At 40.4% G+C, this 26,638-nt stretch overlaps 1 long non-coding RNA gene across 1 annotated transcript; it reads left to right on the forward strand.

Moving 5' to 3' along the window:
• Positions 1 to 2,459: 2,459 nt before the first annotated feature.
• LOC140075906 (uncharacterized) lies at positions 2,460 to 15,830 on the forward strand. Its single transcript, XR_011849483.1, has 4 exons — positions 2,460 to 2,563; positions 14,489 to 14,551; positions 14,760 to 14,843; positions 15,580 to 15,830. It is a non-coding gene; the product is annotated as an uncharacterized lncRNA (long non-coding RNA).
• The last annotated feature ends 10,808 nt before the right edge of the window (positions 15,831 to 26,638 follow it).

The following is a 26,638-nucleotide window of genomic DNA, read 5'->3' on the forward strand; positions in this document are numbered from 1 at the left end:
CCGTGCGCCAAATTTATCATTCAAAGTCCCTATGTTAAAACTTGGTGAACTTTGTTGGGCCAGTGCAGGAAAGTGACAGATTCATGATTTCTGGTGCACCTTCTGCTGCATCCGATTTGGTGAGTGCCACTGTTCTTTGTTTCCCTTTCTTCATATTTGGATACACTGGCAGAGCACTTTTAGTGCAGTTTTCTACATTCTTACTAAATATGCCCCATTATGTCTATATTTTTTCCTCAACATACATGTATCTTTTTTTATCTATTGTGGGATCCTCTGTAATTTTTATGCCACTGTAACCTTCATAAATGTTTTGGGGCAAATTAAAAACAAAGAATGGATTTTGATGTGTAAATTATAAATTGGGACCATGAAAACATACCTTTAGGGTAGTGAATGATCATGTATGGAAACCATGCTGATGCATATTTTCTGTGTGAAATACATGCACATTTCAGCATCCGTGATGCTGCTCAGCAATTCCTGCACAGAAACCCAACTGTGATATAAATTGAACAACGATCTGTAGGCTGTTCTGCACATAGCCAATGGTATGAAATATCAATGTTTAATAATAATAAGGTCAATTCAATTACACACTTACATGTCCCCTATTAGCCTGGAGTCTGTACACTTGTCCCTTGCTTTTTTTACCCAAAAGACAAGCATCTCATTTAGAAAACATGGCTTTGTCTGTGCAGAGCGTAGTTAAGGTTCTTGTGTCATCTTCGCTCCACCACCTAATAGAACTTTATAGGTAAAGAGAGAGGGGGGATGGTCCTTATTACTTGCCCACCATCTAGTTAAGGGGAAATAAACAATAACTCTTCATTGCCACCGTCACCCTCTCCATGGAGACTCCAGGAAGCCTCCAGGTTGCTTGGCTACCCAAAGAGAGTCTTTAAATTGCCTTATACAAAAGACAGGAGTTGTGGATCAGCCAAACTGGCTGCTTTGTTCAGGCTCTTTCTGTTCAAAGCCATAACTTTTTTATATGTTACCCTCTCATTTTGTTACTGACAGAAAGACTGAAGTCCGCAGACAGTGTGTAGAGAAGATTGAACCCATTTATTCCCAGGTTCACAACATTATTCACACAATACAGCTTTTACACATGTATAGGTTTAACATGCCATACAATTTTGGTGGGTGAGGGAATGGTCTGTCTATTATTTCAGGATGTGGTCATGGTAGTAAAGTAATAATAACCTAACAGTGCCATTGTGTCTGACATCCCAACAAACAAGAAGGTGGTGCTATAGTATTTTCCTTGACTCCCATTTATTGAACTTCCTCCTGCAGGGCATTTATTCTTCCCTATCCCTAATACCCCTCTTACAATCCAACTAACCTACTTAGACTAGAAAAAAACAGTATATCATAATCAACAGGCACAGGACTTACCTGCCTCTTATAACTATACAGGCAGTCCCCGGGTTATGTACAGGATAGGTTCTTTAGGTTTGTTCTTAAGTTAAATTTGTATGTAAGTCGAAACTGTATATTTTATAATTGTCGATCCAGACAAATTTTTTTTGGTCTCTGTGACAGATTTTAAAAATGTTGGATTGTCATAACAACCAGGATTAACAATAAACCTTCATTACAGACACCATTAGTAACTTTTATAGCTGTTTATTGTAGCCTAGGACTAAAGTACAGTAAATTACCAATATCCAGAGGATATTGTAACTTGGGGTCGTATGTAAGTCGGGTGTTCTTAAGTAGGGGACCGCCTGTAGTTGGCTTTATTTTAGATGTATCCGGCCTGACGATTATAAAGTTCTGTATATTGTCCTGGTCTGTTTGTTTGGGTAAAATACACCTTGTGGTCTCCCTGTGGCTCCTCAGTCTGGCCACAAATGCACCCTCTACACTCCCTCTAGTTACACCACTGGTTGTATTCTGACACATGGGACATAACCTATTATGCTATTATTCTCATGTTGTAGTTTGTATAACCTTCAACATGGCAAAAAATTCCCAATATAGAGCCTCCGCTTTTTTTGCAGGTAAAATGCAGCATCGGGTGTTACAGGTTATTCAATAAGAAATGACAATATGATTTATTTGCTTTTTTCTGACTTTTTTCATTAGGTTTTACTATAGGAAACTGCAGGGAAAATGTATGACAAAAAAATGGTGTGACATCAAATTTTTTTTTTAAAAAGTCCACAAAAACATTTAAAAAAATCATCACAGGGAAATATTGTATTGGATGTTGTGTTATAGATTTTTTTTTCCTATTTATTTCTTATGCTGCATGTAATGACTTGACGTCATTTTGTTTTTATCTTTTCTGATGTATTGAGTGATGGTGTTCTTATATTGTTCTCTCTCTGGACATTCTTTGCTATGCTATTTATCAGATGGACATATCCTTTTCCTGTTTTTCCGATGAATAAATCTGAGGTATAAACAAGTTCCAAAGAAGCTCAAGACGAGCTGTAAGTCAGTAAGGCAATGACGGTACAACTTACCTAGGTCAGCAAATACAGAGGAAACACTTTGTCACATGCTTGAAACAATCACCTAGTGAGCTGGAACGTCTCGCGCTGTGGTTGTGAGTAAAGGATCTTCTGTGGATGTGCTGTCCTCCTCCTTCATTGTTTTGGATTATTGTGGGCCTTCAGGTCTGACCTTTGGGACATACACCTACACTATTTGGAGTATCAGTACTGTTAATTTTATGTGTATATTGTCACATGAGAATATATCCAAATACAAGAAATTCCCTGAAATTCACTGAAATTGCCCTGAAATGCCTGAGATTGTATAGCCTGAGTAGGTACAATATTCTATCATGGAGCCTAATTAATTGGTTGTTAATTCATAATCTTATATTTCTCATTAGTGAATAAATAATCAATATTTTATAATAATTTTGTTCAGGGTCTCCCAAGCATATCATGTTCTTTAAACTAATTAGGCAATTCATATATACTCAATCTCTAATGAATTATATGTTGTACCTTATTCATTATTTTATATATTATATAAAGCCCCCATATAAATTATTATATATTTAGAATATAGTGGGTTATAATTGTGCACCTGGGGCATCAAGCAGTCCAATCTTAAAGGAAATCTACCATTTCAAAATGGTCACTTTGACCTAAACATACCTTTACCTTGGGGTAGATAAGCTGATGCTGGAGGTGGTCTTGATAAGGCACATAAATTCGCAGTATCACCAAAAAAAAAAATCGATTTTTACACTAAGCAAATTACATCTTTCGATTCTCCCTGGCACCAGACACAAGGGGCGCTCGGCGCTTGGTCACGATCATAATAATGCACGCACCTTGCATGCTTAAAACTTCTCTAAGGACGTTTTTTTTGTGGTAAAACAGAGGATTTATGTGCCTTATCAAGACCACCTCCATCTTCAGCTTACCTACCCCAAGGTAAAGGTATGTTTAGGTCAAAATTACCATTTTGAAATGCTAGGTTTCCTTTAATATATATAACACATACAGACTGGAATGTACAGAAAATTCTCTTCTGTCGGGATTCTGTTTTACAAAACAAAATAAAATAGCGTTGCTGACTTCTGTAATTTGTAACTTCAAAAATAACAAAAAGAGAGACCAATAACTGGTGTCAACTGGGCCTAAGAAAATGGTAACATTAGTTTCTGCCAGGTAAATTACTTTCTAAAAGTGTAAAGACAATGGGGTGGAGTTAATTAGAAGCATTAGTATAATTGGGCCTATGTTCCTGAATGTAATATAATTTAATTTGAACCAAGCACAAAAGCAGAAGTCACAAGGACTAAAGTGTAAAATCAACATTTTGTATTTGTATTTTTTGGCTGGATGCCAGATTTATTGCATATTCTTACAGATAATGCATTACTTTTGGTCAAAACATGTCAGTTACCACTTAATATTTAGTAAGTATATGGTGCCACTTTCAGTAAACACATAACTTGATAAGAACAGCTAACCTCCTTCATTTTTTCCCTTTTCCATCTGTTTTAAGTCCTTACATCCATTTTATGTTATTTAAGTATGATGCTCTGTTTATAGGAAAGATTTCCATCATGTCAGTATTATGCAATACAATTCACCCTCACTCCCCTGTAAAATAGACTTCTCGGGCCATATAGATTTGTCTTTTACTTCTGAGTGCCCTGTAAAGGTTTAGGTTTCGGCAGATGATCCTGTTGAGTCTTACTTGCCATCTTCTTGAGTGTTAAAAGTTTATATAAAGGAAAGCCATACCTACAACAATATTTTTTCATACCGTATTGCTTATTTTAGATGAGCTTTTAATCAGAAACACATGTCTGATCTACAATCCTTTAGTTTATTCCACTATAGTATACACTTACTCAATGTTACCTGTCATTATGCTTATATCATTGTACTAACACATGGCAAAATAACCCCATCCCTGGTGATGTTCCCTTTAATTGCCATTTCTTGCGATAGAATAAAACAGTATGTCCACTTCACCTCCTCTACGATGGGGAGCCACAGAAATAACAAGGATTCAGTTTCTACACTATCTACAGTTACGGACATAAGTTTGTTATTGTAGGGTTTCTTTGTCATATGTTGACAATACCATTGACCCCCATATACACTGGCAAGTGTTATGCATCTAACTTGCATTACACTCACAGCCAGGGCGAACTGGAGGTTTAAAATGGCCCTCGTAAAAGATCTAAAAGTGGCCCCAGCTTGGCCCATCATAAATGTGTTTCCATAGAAACGATAACTATCACCAGGCAACCTCAATCTACATACTGCCCTCCCCCACTCACAACAAGTGGGAATTGGGGCCCCCATACCTAAAATTGCACAGCCATGTGCCAGCATATAAATAGCCACAGCCTCCACTCAATGAAATGACCAAGTGCAGCCCCCACTCAATTAATTGTCTAGTAGCAGCCTCCACAAAACTTAATGACTAGCAGCAGCCTCCACTCACTAAAATGACCTGCAGGAGCCTCCACTCAATATACCTCTACAGTATATGAGCGTGTATATTGTGCCCAAGGTGAGAACCAAACCACACTTTCTTTACTATTGCAATGGTGGTGTTAACGCTACTCACCTGAATTTGCTGTAGGTACAGCTTACGCCCAGTGAAGCTGGGGCATTGTCCCAGCTTCTCTCATGCATCACATAAGGAGGTGCCGGCGCAGGTTCTTCTTATGTGAGCCTGATGTGCCTCGTCGGACTCGCATAAAGGTGAGTGTAAAAGTTTTTTTTGTTCAAGGTATGTAAAGACTTAAGAAAGGTCAATTTGGGACCCTAAACCACAGGTCCATAAGGGACTCAAATAGACATGACATGTCTTCTTTAAAAGCCCCTAATCTCTGTGCTAAGTAACTAATGGTATATCCAACCAGGAGCCTGCTACTGCTGAAGAGAGGGGCTGTGGATTCTGATCTAATATCTAATAGCACACTCCACAGTACTATTATAGGATGAAAATCCATTTTCCTGCTGCTTTATTTTACAGGGAAAAAACAAAGCTTATGTTGCATTAACAAAATCTGGAACAAAATCCTCCATTTAACATATAATTAAATAGAGGTCCACCAATTTTTAAATCTTTATGTTATTCTGCAAGGAAAAATAGTTTTACAACTCTGTCTTCTGCTCCATTAATATGGAGCAATATTAAGGCACCCATAGGGGGTCTATGTATATTTTCTGTTCCTCCATGTGTCTTCAATTTTAAATGAATCCACAGGGTGTGTTTGGAAAGTATGGGGTGGGAAAGTTCACAGAATGTAAAATAAATTAATGAATAAGCACCTATTTATCTGGTGGAGACCAAAGGCATATCCTTCAGCCATCAAATGGGCTTCTTTAATGGGCTCCTTGATGATTAGGTTTCCAGGTGGAAAAGACAAGTACATACGGTAGATGACCACAAACCCTGGAAAAAAGATACTGTAACTGTTATCAATCACCAAAAAGTATTTACCTCCCCAGGAAAGAATGAAAGTTCTTCATGTAACATAGTTCATCTTGACAGTTTGTTGAAACTGCTAATGTATGTGAACCCCATGTTTGTCCTGCCTCCATGTAATATCTGCACCTATAGAAGTGATAACCTTTAACCAGAACATGAACAGAACCTGCTTCTGTGTGCAGAACATAAGCAGTTCTATAAACACAGCGAATGTTATCTCTGAACAAGAGACAGACTCAAAGCCAAGCAGCTCCTGCAGCGATCCCAGACTCCGAATATCCTGGTATTATTTTGACATCAAAGAACACCAAATATTTTCATATCTTACCACGTAGCGTATGTTAGTGCACTGACTTCAGGAAAATTCTGTTCCCTCTTATATTTATAACCACCCATCCTGTGCTTATTTATTTTTACAGGTTAACCCCCTTCTGCTATGAAAGACATAACCACAGCACATGGGCCCCCTATAGTGCACAATTTATGAAAGGCTCTGTATAATCTGTTCACATCAAAGCATTTATAAAAGAAAAATATGCTTTATATTCCTGTTTATGACACAGTCTTATAAATGAATCAAGGTAGATTAAATCCAAGAACGTGAAGACTAAACTTTAGACACCACAACCGCACTGTTTACTTTGTACTTAGTTCTTGGCAGTCTATCCTTATCCACGTAGAGGTTAGTTACTGTAAGCTGGATATGGACATTATCATTATGATCTCTATAATTCTTTGACCAGCACGGACATCATAAAATAAAACAAATTTGAGCATGGTGGATCAGTAGTACAGCTTTATAGCAGAAGGGGTTAATTTAAACAGGGGCAACATGTACATAAACTTCCGTTGTCCTTCCTATAACCCATGCCTTTTTATTGCACCCAAAAATTGTTACAGGTTAATTTTATCCAGGTATGGAGCAGGAAATTATATTGCAAGCTTCTCTGGGGATCGGTAAAGGCGCAAGTGTTGTAAGTGGGATCACCAATTCATGTGTTATGTTATGGTTGCCTGGAAAGTGCCTTTAAATATAGTAGAGATGTAAAACAATTAGTATTAAATAGTATTATTAAGAAGGACATCAAAATGTCAATACAACTGATGCCTTTCTTCAGAAACGTACACATTCAACAAAACATTCACAATCATTGGGGGACATTTATCAGGACTTGTACACCAACTTATGGGTGCCAAGCCCTGAAATATTCACTCTTAGGCTACCTTATATACGGTTGACGTATATATGGTGTATATACATCCCCCATACACTTATACGGCCTCACCCCATCCCAGCCTGATTTATGGCCTATTTATGCACATGTTTGTGTGAATGTAGTCTTAGAGAGAAAGCATAAAGAAGGCTCATCATAAGATTGTCCATGGTAAGTATAATAATCTGGATGATATGTTATGTAATCGTTATTTGGATTATTATATTGCTTTGGATTTTAGAAAGATGTTATCACCAAACTACTCAGGAAGGATTCTGCACATAGGCTTGGGACAGAATATAGATCTATAACAACTAGCACTGTGTGGGAGAGCAGGTGAGGTCACAGGGTGGAGCATGTGAGCGGATGTCCGGTCCGCCGCCCCCGCCCCCCGTGCCCTGGCACCTAGACGGCCTCGCTGGGATGCATCATCTCTAGCCTGCACTGGACCCCTAGAGACACATGAGCACCATAGGGAGAGGCACGTGGCAATACGTTTGATCTGCTAACAAGGAGTGGGCTGCAGAGCGAGGAGCACAGACTACCATCGTTTTCTCCTGTGGACGAAGGGCGTTCGTTTTCTTACCTGGTTGGAGCTGTCGGCTGGTTTGCATGTCCCTAAGGGGAGGTGTGGAACCTGGAAGAGGAGCCTGCCCTGGTGGAGCGAATGCCGATGTCTGCATAGAAGTTGAGGAAGTTTCCTGTTGCTATAGCTCGACTGGATGCAGTTAAGTGTCTGCTGAATTCCCTCCTGTTCCTGGGCTATACATCTTCCTAGGAAGCGCCACAGTTGTCGTCTCGGGTATTTACAGCTGGAAGGTGTTAAGTATCTCGCTTTGTGCTAAGCGTTCTTCCTAACCTTCTAATAACTATGTGCCGGCTATTTAACTTTGCTTCATTCTAACGTGACTGTCCTCCCTGTCTGCATGACTTTGCCATTATCACACGGCAGCAGCTGTGAAGTCGCTTACTGTTTGTTGAACCCTACGTTGTTGGCTGGCCGATTTACGCGTTAGGAGGTGACAAGGCTGTTGTTTGCATTTTACATTTGGATTCCACTCTCTGTTGAGTCTTGTGTTATGCACCTCTAACCCTGTTAACACACATGTGTCAGCGTTACAAATCTGCCTCAAGTGCTTTGCTAATGTGACTGCTCTTTATGTTTGAATGTCCATCTCGGCATTGCAAGAAAGTATCTGTGGAACTGTCTAACGCATATTTAACCTTTTTTTGGCTTCAATACCTGGTATAAGGCGCTACAGCTACTGCCATTGGGGTTTTCATATGGAAGCCCTGTATTGTGTTATGTGTTTCTCTTAATCCACTAATCCACAGGTGCTATTGCTTTAAAACTGTCTCCAAGTTTACTAACGTGCTACAGCTTTAAAACTGTCTCCAAGTTTACTAACGTGCTATAGCTTTAAAACTGTCTCCAAGTTTACTAACGTGCTATTGCTTTAAAACTGTCTCCAAGTTTACTAACGTGCTATAGCTTTAAAACTGTCTCCAAGTTTACTAACGTGCTATAGCTTTAAAACTGTCTCCAAGTTTACTAACGTGCTATAGCTTTAAAACTGTCTCCAAGTTTACTAACGTGCTTTAGCTTTAAAACTGTCTCCAAGTTTACTAACGTGCTATAGCTTTAAAACTGTCTCCAAGTTTACTAACGTGCTATTGTTTTAAAACTGTCTCTAAGTTTACTAACGAGACTGCTTTTGCTTAAATGCATGTCTAATCTTCGCATGCTTCCTGTCTTCATATTGGTTATAGGGAGCGGTTGCTATTCTTACAGGGTTCTATAATTGGAAGCCACTAACTGTTCTGTATAGTCGTACTGTTTATTTATGTGATTGATCCTCCTGCCGACTATCGTGGTATCAGAGGAAACATGCCAAATAATAAGAAACTGGTAAAAGGGGGGGCGAGTACCATGGCTACTACCCCAAAAGAGCAAAGAAAAGCCGCAGAAAAGGCTAGGGAAAATGCTAAATCTAAATTGAATAAATACGCCCTTTCCCCGAAAATTCCACAGCAGAGCAGGCTTTCCCTGGGGGGAAGTGAGAAGGTGAATGAGGATAAGGAGGATGGGTCCCAGGCTGGTCTATCTGCCCACTCTGATGAATCATTGGGAGAGATAACGTCAGATACTTCAGTGAATAACATCTCCGCAGTTAGTATGGCTGAGACCATACCGGGGAAAGATAGTAATGGTCATAGCCCCTTAAGTAATCGTCAAGAAAAAATACAGGGGAAACAACATACAGATATTCCATCCTTAAACCAGATCTATGAAGCAATCTTGAATTGTAGGGGTGACATTAGGATGCTAACAACAGAGGTCACACAGGTGAACAAGGAAGTGTCTCAACTCAGGATCGATATTTCAAAAATGGGGCAGCGGTTGGATGAGGCGGAAGGTCGAATCTCTGACGTTGAGGATAAACTTGTAAAAGTAGAGACAGAAATTAAATATTTAAAATCTGAATTGACCAAAAAAAACAAAAAAATAGTGGACCTAGAAAATCGGTCCAGACGTGCAAATATCCGATGTATGGGTTTCCCGGAAAAATCGGAGGGTGGAGATGTTGTTTCTTTTATGCAAGAATGGTTAAAAACAACTTTAGGCCCCGAAATTGCTTCTTTAGGCCCCGAAATTGGGTGGCCATATCTCTAGAGTATTCACACAGTTTTTTTTTTTTTTGTTTTGTTTTGTTTTTTTTTCTTTTTCTCTTTTTCTTTTTCTCCTTTCTCTCCCCTCTTCCTGTTGCATTTTATTGGTGGTCAGCTCTCGGTTCGAGTGGTCAGTCCCCCTAATAAGTTTTGGTCGACTTGAGAGCACTGAATGAAAGTTTTGTCATGGAATATTAGGGGGCTGGGCCCCAGGAACAAACAAGTTGCGATTTTTGATTTGATCAATAAACACCGTCCTGATATTGTTGCATTACAGGAAACCCATTTGACCACTGAATCAGCGGTCAAAATTGGAAAAAAATGGATTGGATGGATGTATCATTCTTTTTTCTCCTCATATTCGAGAGGGGTAACATTAATTTTTCGGCGGGATTTGGAGTACCAGGAGATTCAAGTAAAGGTGGATCCCGAGGGGAAATACATCTTTGTGTATTGTATTATAGAGGGTAAATCATGGGTTATTGGTAATATATATGTCCCACCCCCATTTTCCACAGGCGTAATAGTAGAATTTTTCACCTTTTGCACAAAGATGGGAGGATTATACACGCTATTAATAGGGGACTTCAACACAATTTTGGACATAGAGGCGGATGTTGCACAGTTGGGGCCGGCTAAGCGTTCCTATCACAAACCTCATATGCTTAAAAATTTACTGGAGTCATTCGGATGGTATGAGACATGGCGGGAATTAAATAAAGGAAAAAGGGGTTTTTCATATTTCTCTAAAACTCACAATGTTTTTTCACGGTTAGATATGGCACTCATTAATGCTAGTACTTTGTCCCTCTGCACGTCATGCACTTATGGGACTAGAGGGGTCTCTGATCATACACCTTTAATATGTAATTTTAATTTAGGGAAAAAGATAAATACTAGGTGGTTTAAAATCACCCCATCATGGATAAACACATTAGGGAAAAGTGATTGGGTGGTAAATCAAATTAATGAATTTTTTTTGTTTAATAAGGGGATCTCCCCATTAGATTTAGTATGGGACACGGCCAAGTCTTTTATTAGAGGTATATTTAAGGCACAAATACTTAGGCATAAGAAGGAAACACAGAAAGATACACAGGTTTTGGAAAATAAAATACAATTACTTGAGGAAAAATATATGTCAGACCCCTCGGAACAAAATAGAATCAATTGGGAAGAAACACAAAATTTACATTCTGACCTTATCCAGGCCCAAGTAAATAAGAAAATGGGGGACCATGCCAGAAAGGGTTATATAGAAGCCAACCTCCCTGGGAGAATGTTAGCAAATTTAATTAAAGAGGAGAAAAAGCGGGTGATAATTAAATCTATAGAGGGGTCAGGAAATGGGACTCTCCATCGGCCGGAAGACATCCAGAAGGCCTTTGTGGAATATTATGAGGAACTTTTTGAGTCCAAGAGTACAATGACGGGCGATCAGTTATGGAAATATCTTTCGCAGATTCCATTACCGCACCTATCAGGGGAGGAGAGAGCACTGTTGGAGGCCCCTATAACCCATGAGGAAATATTGAAAGTCCTCTCACACACGGCGCGGGGCAGCTCCCCCGGTTTGGACGGGATCCCGTTTGAACTGTACGAGTTATATAAAGATGAACTAATATCCCATTTATTGGAAGTATGGAATCACGCGATTACCAAGAGGGAGCTTCCTCCATCCATGAGGGAAGCCCTCATAACTTTGATCCCAAAAATAGGGAAAGACAGTAATAAGCTGGACTCATATCGGCCAATCTCCCTGATCAACACAGATAATAAGCTGTTCGCTAAACTATTGGCTGAGAGACTGAAGAGATGTATTAGGAGTGTGGTCCACGTGGACCAGTGTGGCTTTATGCCGGGCTGCTCCACGATGGACAATCTTAGGAGACTGTTTCTTAATCTCCAGTTGATCCCAGCCAATACGGGGGAACGTACTATTTTAATGCTGGATGCATCTAGAGCGTTCGATACTATAGAATGGGACTATCTTTGGGCAACTCTGGAGACAATGGGGTTCGGTGATAAGTTTATAAACCTGATAAAAACTTTATATTCAGGCCCCTTAGCCAGGATTTTGGTGAACGGGGAAGTTTCTAGGGTACTTAAACTAGCTCGAGGTTCTAGACAGGGTTGCCCTCTTTCCCCGTTATTGTTTGCCATAGCCTTGGAACCCCTTGCATGTCAAATTCGGCAATCCCCAAATATTAAAGGATTTAATCAAAGGGGTACAGAGGAAAAGATTTCGCTATATGCGGATGACATCCTGTTATTTCTGGGGGCCCATGAGGCCATCCCGAGGGTTTTTTCAACATTTGATGTGTTTGGGAGGGCCTCCGGGTTGACCATTAACTGGCAGAAGTCGGCATGTCTGCCAGTGGACCCTCTGGTAAAATCTATACCCCGGGGACTTAAGACGATTGAGGTAAACGGATGGGTGGAATATCTTGGGATTAAATGCTCAATAGACATAACCAGATATACGGAGCTTAATATAATGCCAGTGATAGGGTATATTAGAAGTAAGATCAAAACGTGGAAAAAACTACCCATTAATCTGATAGGTAGAATTGCCCTTATTAAAATGCAACTTCTCCCTAAACTCCTTTACGTGTTGGCTGCGGCTCCTATTTGGATCCCAGTAAAAATCTATCGGATTATAGAAAGCCTCTTTAGGGAGCTAGTTTGGAGAGGTAGGCAACCACGCCTGAAACTGGAGGTTATGATGCTCCCATATGAAGAGGGGGGCTTCAACCTCCCGGATTTAAAAGTTTATTTTTTAACATCACAAATTAAACATATCTTGACCTGGGATTGCTCTCCCCTGACAGGTTTTCCGGGTAGTGTGATCGGTTCAGGGGGTCATACGCTTAAACTTAACATTTTTGAAGCTCTAGAGACTGGTAACTGGGAAAGACAGCCTATGAGGAAAATGCATCCCACACTATCCCTGATGGTTCAAGTGTGGCGTGAGATTAAATCCCTATGGGATATTGAAGATATTTTCCCCTTCTCCCCCATATGGAAAAATGCAAACCTGGGTTCACCCGATATTATAGAACGTCCATGGATAGAGAAGGGAGTAATTCACGTCCACCAGCTTGTCAGAAACGGTAAAATAAGGCCATTTTCAGCTATAAGAGAGGAGTATGAGATTCCCCCCTCATGTTTTTTTGCATACGTACAATTGGCCCATTGGTGGTCCTCTCTTAATAAGACGGTCCTGGAATGGGAGGGGCTACCCCCAATTATAAGATTATTGTGGACATTTAATAAAAGAAAGATTAAGACTCAAAAAATATATTCTAGTATAGTCATACAAAGGCACCGTAGGTTACTTAATAGACCCAGGGAAAAATGGATGGAGGAAATTGGAACTGTTGAAGATCAGGCCTGGGGAGATACCCTGAGAGATATAAAAAAGATACTAAAAATCCCTGCACATAGGCTGACGCAATTGTCAATCCTGCACAGGATATACTATACCCCAAAAAAAATTTCATTATTTTCAGGAGAAATGGTCCGGTGTAAACGATGCGGGGGGGAGAATGCTGACGATGTTCACATGCTATGGTCATGTCCATTAATGCAAAACTATTGGGAAGGAATTATTAAAGAAATTGTAAATTGCTTTGACACCCAAATCCCATTTCACTTCACCACCTGTATTCTAGGCATATGGCATAGGGAAGATGATAGAGCACTAGGGAATTACGTAGTTAGAAAACTGCTGTTTCTCGCTAGATTTTGTATTGTCAAAAAGTGGATATCCTCAGACCCCCCCTCACTCGCTTTGTGGAAACGAATCACGAACAAGACAATCCTAGCTGAGGGTTATGAAAATGGTAGAACAAACACCAGCTCTAAATTGATCTATTTGAGAAACTGGCAGAAATGGATAGATTCCTATTTTGCAATAGAGGAAAAGAAGATTTTAGGGGTATTATAACTTCCCGTGAGATAGGGAAGGCAATATGGAAGTGGGGAGAGGGGCCATGAAATTGCCATACTTTGTTCACTCATTAATTTTATAATTTTTTTTTTTTTTTTTATTCTCTTGTTAATGATTTATGGTGATTATCTAGGGATATGACTGGGGGGGGGTGGATAGGTAAGGGGTAGGGAGGGCAGGGAAATGGGGAGGGAAGGTAGGGGAAGGTCAAGGGGATATAGGAAAATTGTATCATGTTTTATAACGGTGACTACCCAAGTTAAAATTGTAAAGTTTGTTGTATATAAAAGTAGTACCTTATACGTGCTTAAAATGTTTGCTATGTCCTGGGTTAAACATTGTTAATATTGGTCATGCTATGTTTATGCGGATGGGTAGATGTATAATATATGTGAAAGATTGATTTGATCTATGTATAATGCAAGCTAGAGGCCCACCTCTAAACCTGAAAGTAAATAACTAGCCGGTTGGACTGGCAATTATTTAGCAAGCATCCATAACTAGTAAGGGTAGAAACCTAATACATGTTATAAATTTCTTATATGTAATGTAGCACTTTATTTGTTATATGATTGTATTGCTGGAAAAATCAATAAAAAATTTTATAAAAAAAAAAAAAAAAAAAAACAACTAGCACTGTGTGACCATACATATGGATCATATCAATGAAAATAAAAACAAATTCTGTTTATCATTTATTTATATATTCTCTTTTCAGGTGCAGCAAATGAGATTAAGGTTTATCCCTTCCTGAGTGACTTACATCTTGACCATGATTTGAGTTGAGTATTTTCCTCAGCTTGTATCACAAATGGAGAGCAGCTGCTTTGACAATAAGTAGAGAGATTCCTGGTCTAGACCCGGCTGCTGTGTGTCTTCTCTTTCATTTTGTATGAGAATCAATACCTATTGCGGTATGGTAATACTAATAATCTTTATATCCTCATGACTTGTAATTTGCTCTAAAAAATACCACCATATGGTTTCAGATGAGGAGCAAGGCACAAGTGAGGAAAAGGACAACCCAGAATTCCAAAACCTTGAGGAGTTTGCTCAACGGCTTTCTAAAGTAGGTATGTAACCAATCTGTAACGAGAAGCAGAAAACGACTGGCACCACCCTCACCACGCGGTTCCTGGCGGCTCCTCTTCTCTCTTCTTTCTTCTCTAGCCAGCAGAGTCGCGTCCATGCGATCTGCTGGTGGGCGCACACTATGATGCAGCGTCACCGCATCATAGTGTGCGCTGGTCGGGAGATCACATGGACGTGACTCTAGAGAAGAAAGAAGAGAGATGAGGAGTCGTCGGGAACCGCGCCGAGGATCCAGGCGCCGGAGGGTGAGTATTATGTTTTTTAATTGACTCGTGTATAAGCCGAGGTAAGGTTTTTCAGCACATTTCTTGTGCTGAAAAACTCGGCTTATACACGAGTATATACGGTATCTACAAATGGATTAATAAAGGAGCAAGGTGTTTTGATGGAGCTGGATGTTAACACCCTTTTTTTATGTAATATGCCTCATAGACATGTATCTATATGAATTCAGACTTGTCTTGGAGGCTCTATAGATTAAGTCTACTTAATTCCTAGCCTCCTTTACAGAAGCCCAATTATAGTCAATAAGGTTAATTGGGCACTGTCTTTATCCCTTGTGCTTAAGATTTGCCAGTCTCGCCAGATATTTGAAATCTAATTCTCTGATGTCAGATTATCAGGACTATAGATTGCCAGATTACAATAACTCCATAATATAATTAAGCACAGCAAATCTTCTCATTTATAATCATCATATTTCTACATTCTAATCAGAATTTCCAGCTCATGCACCAGGCCATGGATACCACAGCCCCATGCCGAGATCTTATTGTGGCTCCTGGGCAGTCATTTTCAGTGGTCATTAAGTGTCAGTGGAGCTTATCTGCAGATGACTCACCGGATCTACAGGACCCAGGTTTGTGTCTCTTATACCTGCACATGTCATGTGCAGGTAGCCTAAAGCTGAGAAAGCAGAGCCAGAGGTAAGTGTGATAGTAATATCAGTCAATGAAACACCTTCATGTGGAGCAAATGTTTGTAGTCAGTGATGGGACTGTCACATGTTTGATGACTCTAATCGATCCTCCTGTGTATTCAAAGCACAGTAGTATCCTGTAATATGGTGTCCCTTTACTTACATTATATTTTCTTTTCTCATAGGTTACATCATCTGTGGATAAGGTTTTCTCATACCAGATATGACATTAACCCACTGGATATGACGTACCTAGTGGATGTGACTTTCTGCAGTCAGATTACTTCACATGACATATTGGTTATGCAGCAGACTTTAGGCTCGGTCTCTGTCCTCCTCCATAGGACAGCACAGTGGCTTAGTTCTTAGCATTGTTGCCTTGCAGCACTGGAGTCCTGGTTTCATACCCCACTAAGGACATTATCTGCATATAGTTTGCATGTCCTCCAAGGGTTTGCTTGGCCTCATCATGACCAAGGCCTCATATAAATCCTGTGTCCTGGTTTCTAATTTCAAGCATCAATATATATGACACCTAAAATGTATTCAATAAAGAAGTAAGTGAATATTAAGCTGTATTGTTTCTTCTCTTTATGGATTTTAAATAAAGAACAAAGTTGGTAAACAGCCTTAGGTGTGGCCCTTAAAGGGGTTTTCTCGTCTGGGCATTCACATTGAGTTTCATTAATCTGCCATATGTATACATTTCTTCAATTAGATGTTATTAAAATTATTTTAGCTGTGTGAAGATAATTTCTCATAAATGTAGTGATATGGCCACCTCTGCTGGAGGGATCGCACAAAGAAACAAAAGGTTTTTGTATATAAAATGTCCGGGAGTTACTGCATGTCCCACAGCCGTCCTGTGGTAATGATCGCTGAAGCCAGGTGGTCCGGCAGGGCTCTATAGAGCATGTCTGGCCACCACTTCCAAAATGTGAGGTGGTCGTATCCGAGGAAACTATCTCGTTTCTAAGGGATAACATGGCTACATTTATGAGAAATTATCTTCACACAGGAACATTTTTTTTAATAACATCCAATTGAAGAAATGTTTACATATGGCAAATGAATTGAATTAAATGTGAATGCCCAGATGGGAAAACTCCTTTAAACACCTTACACACCAATTCCTTACATTTCCAGGTCCTGTGCCACAGTTACACTCATTTCTATCATGGGAAAAAAATAAATAATAACCTATTTTATAGGAGGAAGGGACGGTGAGTTACCACCTACCATACTTACATCCTTTTTTTGGTTTGGTGATCTGTCTAAATGCTACCCATTGGTCAAACATTGATCTGTATCTGCAACGCACATTTATGTGTCTGGCCTTTTTGGTTTCCTTTATATACATGTTATTATCTGACATGTGCACCTTATGGAGCCTCTTTATCAGATCTGCCTAAATATACAATGATTTTTGATCTGGTAACGCAGTCTAGGCAGTCCGATATTGTAATAGCTATGTATGTGATATTATCTAGGATGGGAAACTAATGTGTGCACTGGGTCAGTGCGGGGGTAAGCATGTTGAATTACTTTATATAAATATTAGGAAGGGTCAATCAGTTACACAGACGAATAGAGAAGGCATCCAGCAGGACACAAGATGCATAATAAAGTCACATGATAGAGGATGGTGAGAAGGCAAAGAGCACAGATCCCTTTAAACTGCACAGGGTAGAGAGGTGTGAATTCCAAGGATCACATTTAGCCTGGGCCCTCCATCTTTTCTGCACCATGTTAGAGAGAAACTGATATACGTATGTGAATGAGCCCCATCCACTTTAAAGGGTATTCTACACTTCCACATATTAACAGAATATTCCGTGAATGTGTAATGAATGCAGGTCCTCCAGGACGAGCCCCAATCTCTAGTGGAGAAGTCTCAATGTTCCCGCAGAGATGGCCCATTGAAGAGAATCTTGTCATTCTTTGCACTCACCATCATGGTTATAAAAGCAGACGAGAAGGTGCATTTAAAGGGGTTGTCCACTTTTAGCAAATAATTGTTTGTGTAAGGAAAAGTTATATAATTTTCCAATATACTTTCTGTATCAATTCCCTGCAGTTTTCTAGATCTCTGCTTGCTTTCTTGCTATAGTTTGTTTACTTCCAGTCAATAGAAATCTTTCCATGGTCACACAGGTGCACGAGTCGTTATATATAACACACAGCTCTGATTACTCTCTGTGATACTAATGAGCTGTGCACCTGTGTGACCATGGTCAGATTTCTATATACTGGAAGTAAACATAGAAGCTTCCCATGGAAGGAAAGCAAGCAGAGATCTAGAAAACTGTGGGAATTTGATACAGAAAGTATATTAGAAAATTGTATAACTTTTCCTTACACAAACCATATCAATTATTTGCTGAAAGTGGAAAACCCCTTTAACTTTTCTCAGCCATTATTCAGAAGTGAACAGAGTACCACCTTACTGCACCATCAACTGAATCAGGGGATCATGAGATAGATGGAGTGTCATAGAATTGAGGTGTATATATCAGATATCTATAGTATTTCCTGAGTATAGGCCAAAAATAAAAGTGATGAGAATACAAGAAATGTTATTATCTAGCACTTCTCTGATTCATCACCTTACAGTACAGAAGAGCATTAGGAATCCAGGCACACAGGGCAGTGTAAAGATAAGGAATGGTGGGAATGGGATAAGAACATTACAATGTGAATATTTTCTTAGTGACTAACAATGTGACTCAGTAGCTGTCAGTTAAAAAAAAATGATATGCGGCATGTGAGCACAGAAAGTTCTAAGGAACCCAGTTTGGCCGTGTCAGTACATCTTATGACCCTGCTGGGAAGGACTTCTCACTACATAGGAATGTTATTGAAAGGAAACTAGCGGTTTTCACACAAAGCAATACTCGAGATTGTAGAGTACTAAAGAAACATATCTCTAAGATCTGAAATCACAATGGGCACATCACATGCTGCTACCAAACCATTTTAGGTCTGATATTTACATTAATTTATTAAAGGAAACTTACCACCACAGATCTAACTATAAAAGTAGATTGGGTGTTAAGTGCCTCTATTTGATGTGAGGATAGCCCTTTAAAGGGCTAATCCTCAAGTCCCCGCAATCTTTTCATAATTTTTATTTTCCTAAAATGCAGATTTTCTAAAGAGGCTACTGGGTTGTGGAGTAGCCGGAGCTGAGGCTACACGGTGCAGCAACTCCACGCACAAGTAGCCTCTTTGATCCCCCTACCAGATATCTTAGGCGCGCAGCTCTGAGGAGCTTCATGCCCTTGTCCGCAAAGCCTGCAGTCTGTGCATGCGCAGTAGCTCCGGCTTCGGAGCAGTGACCGCACAGCTGTGGGCCTTCTGTTCTACGCATGCGCAGACGGCAGGCTTTGCAGACGAGGGTGTGCAGCTCCTCAGAGCTGCGCGCCTAAGATATGTGGTAGGAGGATCAAAGAGGCTATCCTCATGTCCAATAGAGGCACCTACCACCCGATTTACCTTTATAGGTAGGTAGGTTTCCTTTAATTTCAGTGCTCTTTAGGCATAGACATAAACATACATATTATTGTGTAAAAAATAGAAATGTCTTCTGTAACACCAAAGTACATCATATTTTAACTTGATCCTGACCACTCTCCTGACTTTAGATGTCAATGGGCGCGGGTCTTGCTGGTCGCAGCAGTTCTCCTCTACTCTTGTGCTAATCGCTGAAGCAGGACCCGGTCTCCGGCCGTCAGAGACAGCCAGAGACCTTAGGAAGAAGGGAGATGTGGTTTATTACTGCACCTTCCTTCTCTGATCCTTGCAACATCCCGGAGAGCTGGCACTGTCACCGCCAATCAGACACAGTACAGATCTGATCCAAAATCTGCCCCCAGAGGGGATCGTTTCTCCCTATAACTGGGGCTCTTACAGCTGCCCTAGATACAGGTGAAAAATAGAAGTAAAAAACCTGGGTGACGTATAAAACACAAACACACAAAATAAAACCCTTCCCGCACCCTGACGTGATTCTACGTCATAGGATGCGGGTAGTTCCCGCACCTTGACGTAGAATCACGTCATGGCGATCGCCCGAGCTCAGAAGCTGAGCCCTTGCGATCGCCGCGGGATCCCAGTGGTACGCGGTAGCTGGGATCCCGCAGTAACAGCCGGGATCGCGACTATCGCGATCCCGACTGTTTAACCCTATAGACGCCGCGGTCATAGTGACCGCGGCGTCTATGGTGTATTGGCGCGACGATCGGCACCCTCCGTGCCGGGCACGGAGGTGCCGATCATTGCCATGGCAACCTAGAGGCACGATCAGGTCCCCTGGGCTGCCTATGGCAGCTGCCTGCTAGGATCGTGCACTGTGCACGATCTAACAGTGCAGCTGTCAGCCTATGCAGAATGCATAGGCTGACTATGTCATATGCTGCAATACATTAGTATTGCAGCATATTACAATGAACAAGTGATCAAATGATCACTTGTTCATGTCCCACCCTGGGACAAAATAAAACAGTAAAAAAAAGTTTAAAAAAAAGGTGCAACTAAAAAAAAATGATTTAAAAAGAATAAAAGTCCCCTTAAGTCCCGTCCCATGCAGTAATCATATAAAACATAAAAAAAGTGAAAATCACCAAAAAAACCACAACATATTGGGTATCACAATGTCCGTAACAACCCGTCAAATAAAATAAAATGGTCACTGAACCCGTACGGTGAACGCCGTAAAAAAAAAACACACAAAAACCTCACAAAAATTATTAAATTTTCACATCTGACCGCATAAAAAGTGCATAAAAAGTGATCAAAAAGTAAAATGTACCCCAACATGATACCAAGAATAAGTACAGCTTGTCTCGCAAAAAATAAGCTCTAAACCAGCGCTGTAAACAAAAAAATATAAATGTTCTGCCCATTGTTACATGGTGATACAAAAACAAGTAAATGTCTCACAAAATGAGTTCTATATTCTGCAAAACAAGTTAACCATAAAAAAGCCATATAAATGGGGTATCGCCGTAATCGTGATGACCCGTAGAATAAAGATAACACATTATTTTTATGGTACGGTGAACGTCCAAGGAAAAAAATGCTAAAAACCATAAACAAGAATTAATGATTTTTTTTAACCATCACCATGAAAGAGTTAATAAAATCTGATTATTGGCTATTGAGCCCCCCCGTAAATGATGTACCTGAAAAGTGGATCTCATCCACAAAAAAAGAATCCCCCATATGTCCAAATTACAAAAAAATTAACATTTTATAGCCTGTACAATGTGACATTGCAGATCTGCTCTGAATGGCGCCTCCTTCCCTTCTATGCCCGGCCGTGCGCCCGTACAGCAGTCACCACCACATATGGGGCATCCTCATACTCGGGAGACATTGGGTATCAAACTTTGTGGAGTTTTTTGTAATTTAATACTTTGTGACGGTTTAATTTTTGGCCAAAATTAATATATTGTCTAAAAAAAATGACAGCTTGTAAATTAGACCTCCATTTTGTTTTAACCACTGTGAAGCATCTAAAGGGTTAACATATTTCTTAAAGTTGATTTTTTACACATTGAGGGGTGTAGTTTCTAAAATGGCATGATTTATGGGGGTTTACTGCTGTTTAGGCCTCTCAGAGTCAGTTAAAGCTGAGCATGTGCCTCTAAATAAGGGTTTTGGCGTTTTTCATAAAAATGAGAAAAATTGCTCCCAAAATTCTGAACCTCCTAACAACCTAGAAAAGAGAGAAGATGCATAAAACCCTATGCCGATATAAAGCAGACATTCGGGAAATGTTAGTTATAAAGTTACTTGGGTGCTATGACTATCTGCCTGAAAAGCAGAACATTTTGAACTATGAAAATGAAGAATTTTTAGAAATTTTTGCCAAATTTAAGTTTTTTTCATAACTTAACACAAAAGATATCATCAAAATTTGAATATTACTTTGAAGTACAATGTGTGATGGTAAAACAATCTCAAAATCCCCTGGTTATGTTAAAGTGTCAAAAAGTTATAACCTCCTATAATGACACAGGGCAAATTTTAAAAATCAGGCCTGGTCCTAAAGGTCTAAAATAGCATAGACACGAAGGGGTTAATAAATATTTAAAAATACACATTAATATTAAAGGGGTATTCCAGGAATCAGCATAATTCATATACAAATGGGTACTCAAAATATAAGCTTATATGTAATTAGTTGTTATTTAAAATTTTGCTTCCCTTAGCAGAAAATGCTGGTGACATAGATTGTAATGGAGAATTAAAATGCTACTGGCCCTTTAATCAGTCCGTTAATTTCCTCCGCGCGGTCCGTTGCTGAGCAGACAAAGGACAGAAGATGGCCGCTGGTCACATGTCCACATCACATGTCCCGCACCTGCCTGGGCAGGTCATGTGATCACCACTACGTTTGGCTGTAGTCGGTTGGTTGCAGTGTATCCAGTATGGCCAGTGTTGAGGTGATGGCAGTTACACATCATTAATATGGTAACAGTCTGTTATATCATCACTGGGAGCAGAGCACAAGTGGTAGGAAGAGTTACTGAGAACTAAAGGATCATGGAACTTGTAGTTTCCAGAGGCGGCCATCTTAGTCATAACTCCACCTACTTTAGAGAGGCCATAAACTTTGTAAATCATAAAATCAAACTATTTAAGCTCCGTTTTGTGCCTAATGATATTGAGTTTTATTACATTCATTTATTTATATCATCATGGGTTGTTGTGTCAGACGTTCATATTCCTGGAATACCCCTTTAAACAATAAACTAAAAAAATTCCCCACTACACTATAAAAAAACATTGTCATAGTCACCCTGTTTGCCCCAGACTATACATATTATATATGAAAATGACCATCATAGTCTAGGGAATTCATTTAATAATAAAAAAAATGGTCATTTTGAGTTAATTTGAAAATTGAAATAAAAAATACTATACATTACAAAGAAGATTTTTCTCTCTAGTGTTTGTAATTTTAACCCCCCCCCCCCCCCCACACACACACACAAAAAACTAATAATGGAAAAAAGGTGCCACAACTATTTTATTTTTAACCTGTGTGTCACGGAAAACATGCAGCAACAAATGTCTACTGTATTTCAGAATAAAAGAAAGTTGTGGCCCCTAAATCAATAAGCATGAAAATTCATTAAAAATGGTCCGGTAATTAACCTCTTCACTGAGGCTGTTTAAGAGGGCTCACGGGTTTAGCCCTCTTCATACTGAGGTGGGGATCGCTACATATTGCTGCTAGATATACAGTAGTATTGCAGTATATGGTAGAAACAATCAGACCATCCAGGGTTAATATGTGTGAATGTACCCAAAGAGTACATTTCCTATTTAAGAGAAAAATCATGGACTACTTTGCCTTATCTTCTTTTTGACAATATATATATATATATATATATATATATATATATATATATATATATATACAAATACTATACTATATCACCATATGTTATTTTTGTGTTTGTCATTCATTTGGACCTGGCAAAGGGAATGGTCTGTTCTGGAGACTTGTTTTCCTATTAGCCTGTCTACCCGTATGTTTGCTTACACCATAATCGCCTATTTCCTGGGCAGTGAGTCATCCAAATACCTGGTGATTTTATTCTTCTACACGCACCCTCTACTTGGTGACTTGTGCGATACCCAGGGCTTGCAGCAGTCCTTATTTATATCACTAAAGCCTACATATCTGTGACATGAGTCTATTGGTTTTAGCAGTTTAGATGCTTAAGCAGCCCCATTTTAAAGTTTGCCTAAGCCTGTTCATGAGTGGAGTTTTAATGTACTAAAATATTACAACTTTTTACGGTAATTGTGCAAATTTTTTCAAACATCCACATCTGGATTCTAAAGGTATATCAGATGTCACATGGAAAACGGTTGCTGGGAGAGTGGCAAAAGAAGAGAGAAAAGAAGAAGAAAATGCCCCCCATAGTGTGGTGGCTAGTATGCAACAAGATGACCAATTAAATTTCACCTAATGCACTGTGCCTTCTTTCTTATCTATTCAACATTCTTGAAGACTACAACCTATTGTTTAGGAAACTTTTTAAGCATATGGTAAAGTTTACTCAAGCTCTCGGCACTTATCGCGCATGCGCAGACACTAGGTCTCGGACAGCCGGCTGGCGATAAGTGCCGAGAGCTTGGTGACGTCACAGCTCTTGGCACCTGAAGGAGGAAGGGCTCATTTACATGTAAGAAAATAGTTTTTTTTTTAGCTGAACTAAAGTTCGCTGAGCCTAAATAAACTATGTGACGGCATCAGCATTAAGTAGCCTACAGGGTGGTTTGCTCACATGATTTCATCATGCAAGCAATGGCAGGTTTCCATTAAAAACTGTTTGGGATTGTGATAAGCATTGGCTATGGGGGCACGGGGGAGACTAAAATTTGGCCCCAGGTGCAGGTTCCCTTTAAGTCAGTAAAAAGCCAGGTTTAGTGATTTGTATTTTTAAACACATAGAATCATAGAAAATAAAGTGTTCCCTGAAAACATGGCTGTCTTCCGCTTCAGATACTATACCAACATGGGGAGAGAAAAAGAACTGGACCGCACATCCACACATCACACAATGATCTAATGCCGCTAGGCTACATTATATAACAAACTCGAGGTTCTTAGTTACATTTTGATCAAATTGTATAAGCCCACCAACCACTTCACGGTGACCTCTTTATGGTGGGTCCCTACGCTATTTTGTGCAGCATCACATGGCGTCCACCCCCGCCGCAGCACAGCGCCGGCAGGGACCAAGACCCGGTTGCCCCCCAGTACCCATACTGGCGGGCATAGCCCCCATGGCTCCGGGCCCGGGCCCCCACCAGCACCGCACCACAGAAGCGGCGGACGCCATGCAACACCGCACCATGTGAACAGGAAAAAAGGCTCACCATGTGTGAACAGGTGTTAAACTCACCGTTCCATGTGGTCTCAGACTCTGGCTGAGAGGAAGTAGGCGGACCCTAAATGCAGTCTCCTGCTAATTTAAAAACACCTGGGTCGAATGGGGCGAGTGCTGGTACCAGGAAAAACAAAATAAATGAAGGGATAGAGTATACTAAACCAACATGGGGAGAGAAAAAGAACTGGACCGCACATCCACACATCACACAATGATCTAATGCCGCTAGGCTACATTATATAACGAACTCGAGGTTCTTAGTTACATTTTGATCAAATTGTATAAGCCCACCAACCACTTCACGGTGACCTCTTTATGGTGGGTCCCTACGCTATTTTGTGCAGCATCACATGGCGTCCACCCCCGCCGCAGCACAGCGCCGGCAGGGACCAAGACCCGGTTGCCCCCCAGTACCCATACTGGCGGGCATAGCCCCCATGGCTCCGGGCCCGGGCCCCCACCAGCACCGCACCACAGAAGCGGCGGACGCCATGCAACACCGCACCATGTGAACAGGAAAAAAGGCTCACCATGTGTGAACAGGTGTTAAACTCACCGTTCCATGTGGTCTCAGACTCTGGCTGAGAGGAAGTAAGTAGTACCACAATCTTTATTACTATGCAAGCAGCATATGGTCCAGACTTTTCCATTTCAAAGGGTCCATGTATAGGGAAAACCAAACACTAGCAGTGAAGGCCCTGCTCACAAGAGCTTCCAATTTATGAGAAAACAGGAGTGATACAAGGCATTTTCTAAGTACAATGGCCAAAGCATATTTTATGGTTTCATTTTTTAAAGGGTAATTTAAAAAATAAATAAAATGAGCGTGTCACCCGCCTCTACCAGTGTCTGCAGCCAGTAGCCATATCCTACTGGGAGAAGACTATATAAACAGTCTGAGTAGGGATACAGAGCCTGTGAAAGTTGGACATGGCCCAGCCACTTGCAGCAAATTCCTCTCACACATAATATGCTCGAGTTTTCTTTAGGTTCCTCTTACCAAATCTTGCAGCAGAAATATAAACAACCCTGTCTATAGTTGTCAGAGCTCATTTTTTCTGGCTCAGTGGAAGGTGTCTGCTTCTTTCCCTTAGGCCTGCTGCGAAATGTCCAGTCAAATGAAAAGAAATTCCAGTCAGATAGGCAGTGGATGTATGTGCCAGCACATGGATTAGGGCTAGGAACGCCCAGGTGCTAGCTCAGACTTGTCCTGTAACTCAGTGGTGGGATACAACCAGCCAGGACAGAGACCAATGGCATTATTTATCTGGCAATGGATGATGTAGGGTTAGGCGCAATTACATATAGCTAACCATTGGATAGGGAGATTTATCAAGGCTTGTACGCCAGTTTTCTGATGATTATTGCCCCCACCCCCACCCCTTACGCCACTTCCGCACCAAGGGCAGGACAACAGAATGGGCTGGCACAGAGCAATCCTGCCCTGCATACTAGCTGTAGCCTACACCTGTCCAGGAGAAGTGAGCGCACAATTCTACAGGACCAGGAGAAGTGTCCCACAGCATAGCTGAATATACAGAAAGTTTGCAGATCACACTATCTATGCCAATTTTCTGCTGTATATTCTCTCAACTGGAAAGAGGAAATAAACTAAGACCCCTTTCACACAGCCATATATTAGATGTATGAACGGCAGCCATATAATAGAAGTGCATGTGTGTATAATTGTACCATGTCGGGGGGGGGAAAAAAAACCAAAAAACCTCTGACTGTATGTAAAACCCCAAAACATGCCCTCTATGGAGAATGGATGAAGTGGAGCACTTACTCCTCCACTTCTACACCCAGACGTAGCATATATAGTGTACGTGAAAGAAGCCTAATACAAATCCATACAGAAGAGTATATCACATGGATACACTGTAAATTTACATGTGTATCAGGAGTGGAAAATCCACACACATGTGCAGAAACCGTGTCCAAA

Source organism: Engystomops pustulosus, chromosome 1 (assembly GCF_040894005.1).
Source record: "Engystomops pustulosus chromosome 1, aEngPut4.maternal, whole genome shotgun sequence".
In the NCBI taxonomy this organism is placed as follows: domain Eukaryota; kingdom Metazoa; phylum Chordata; class Amphibia; order Anura; family Leptodactylidae; genus Engystomops; species Engystomops pustulosus.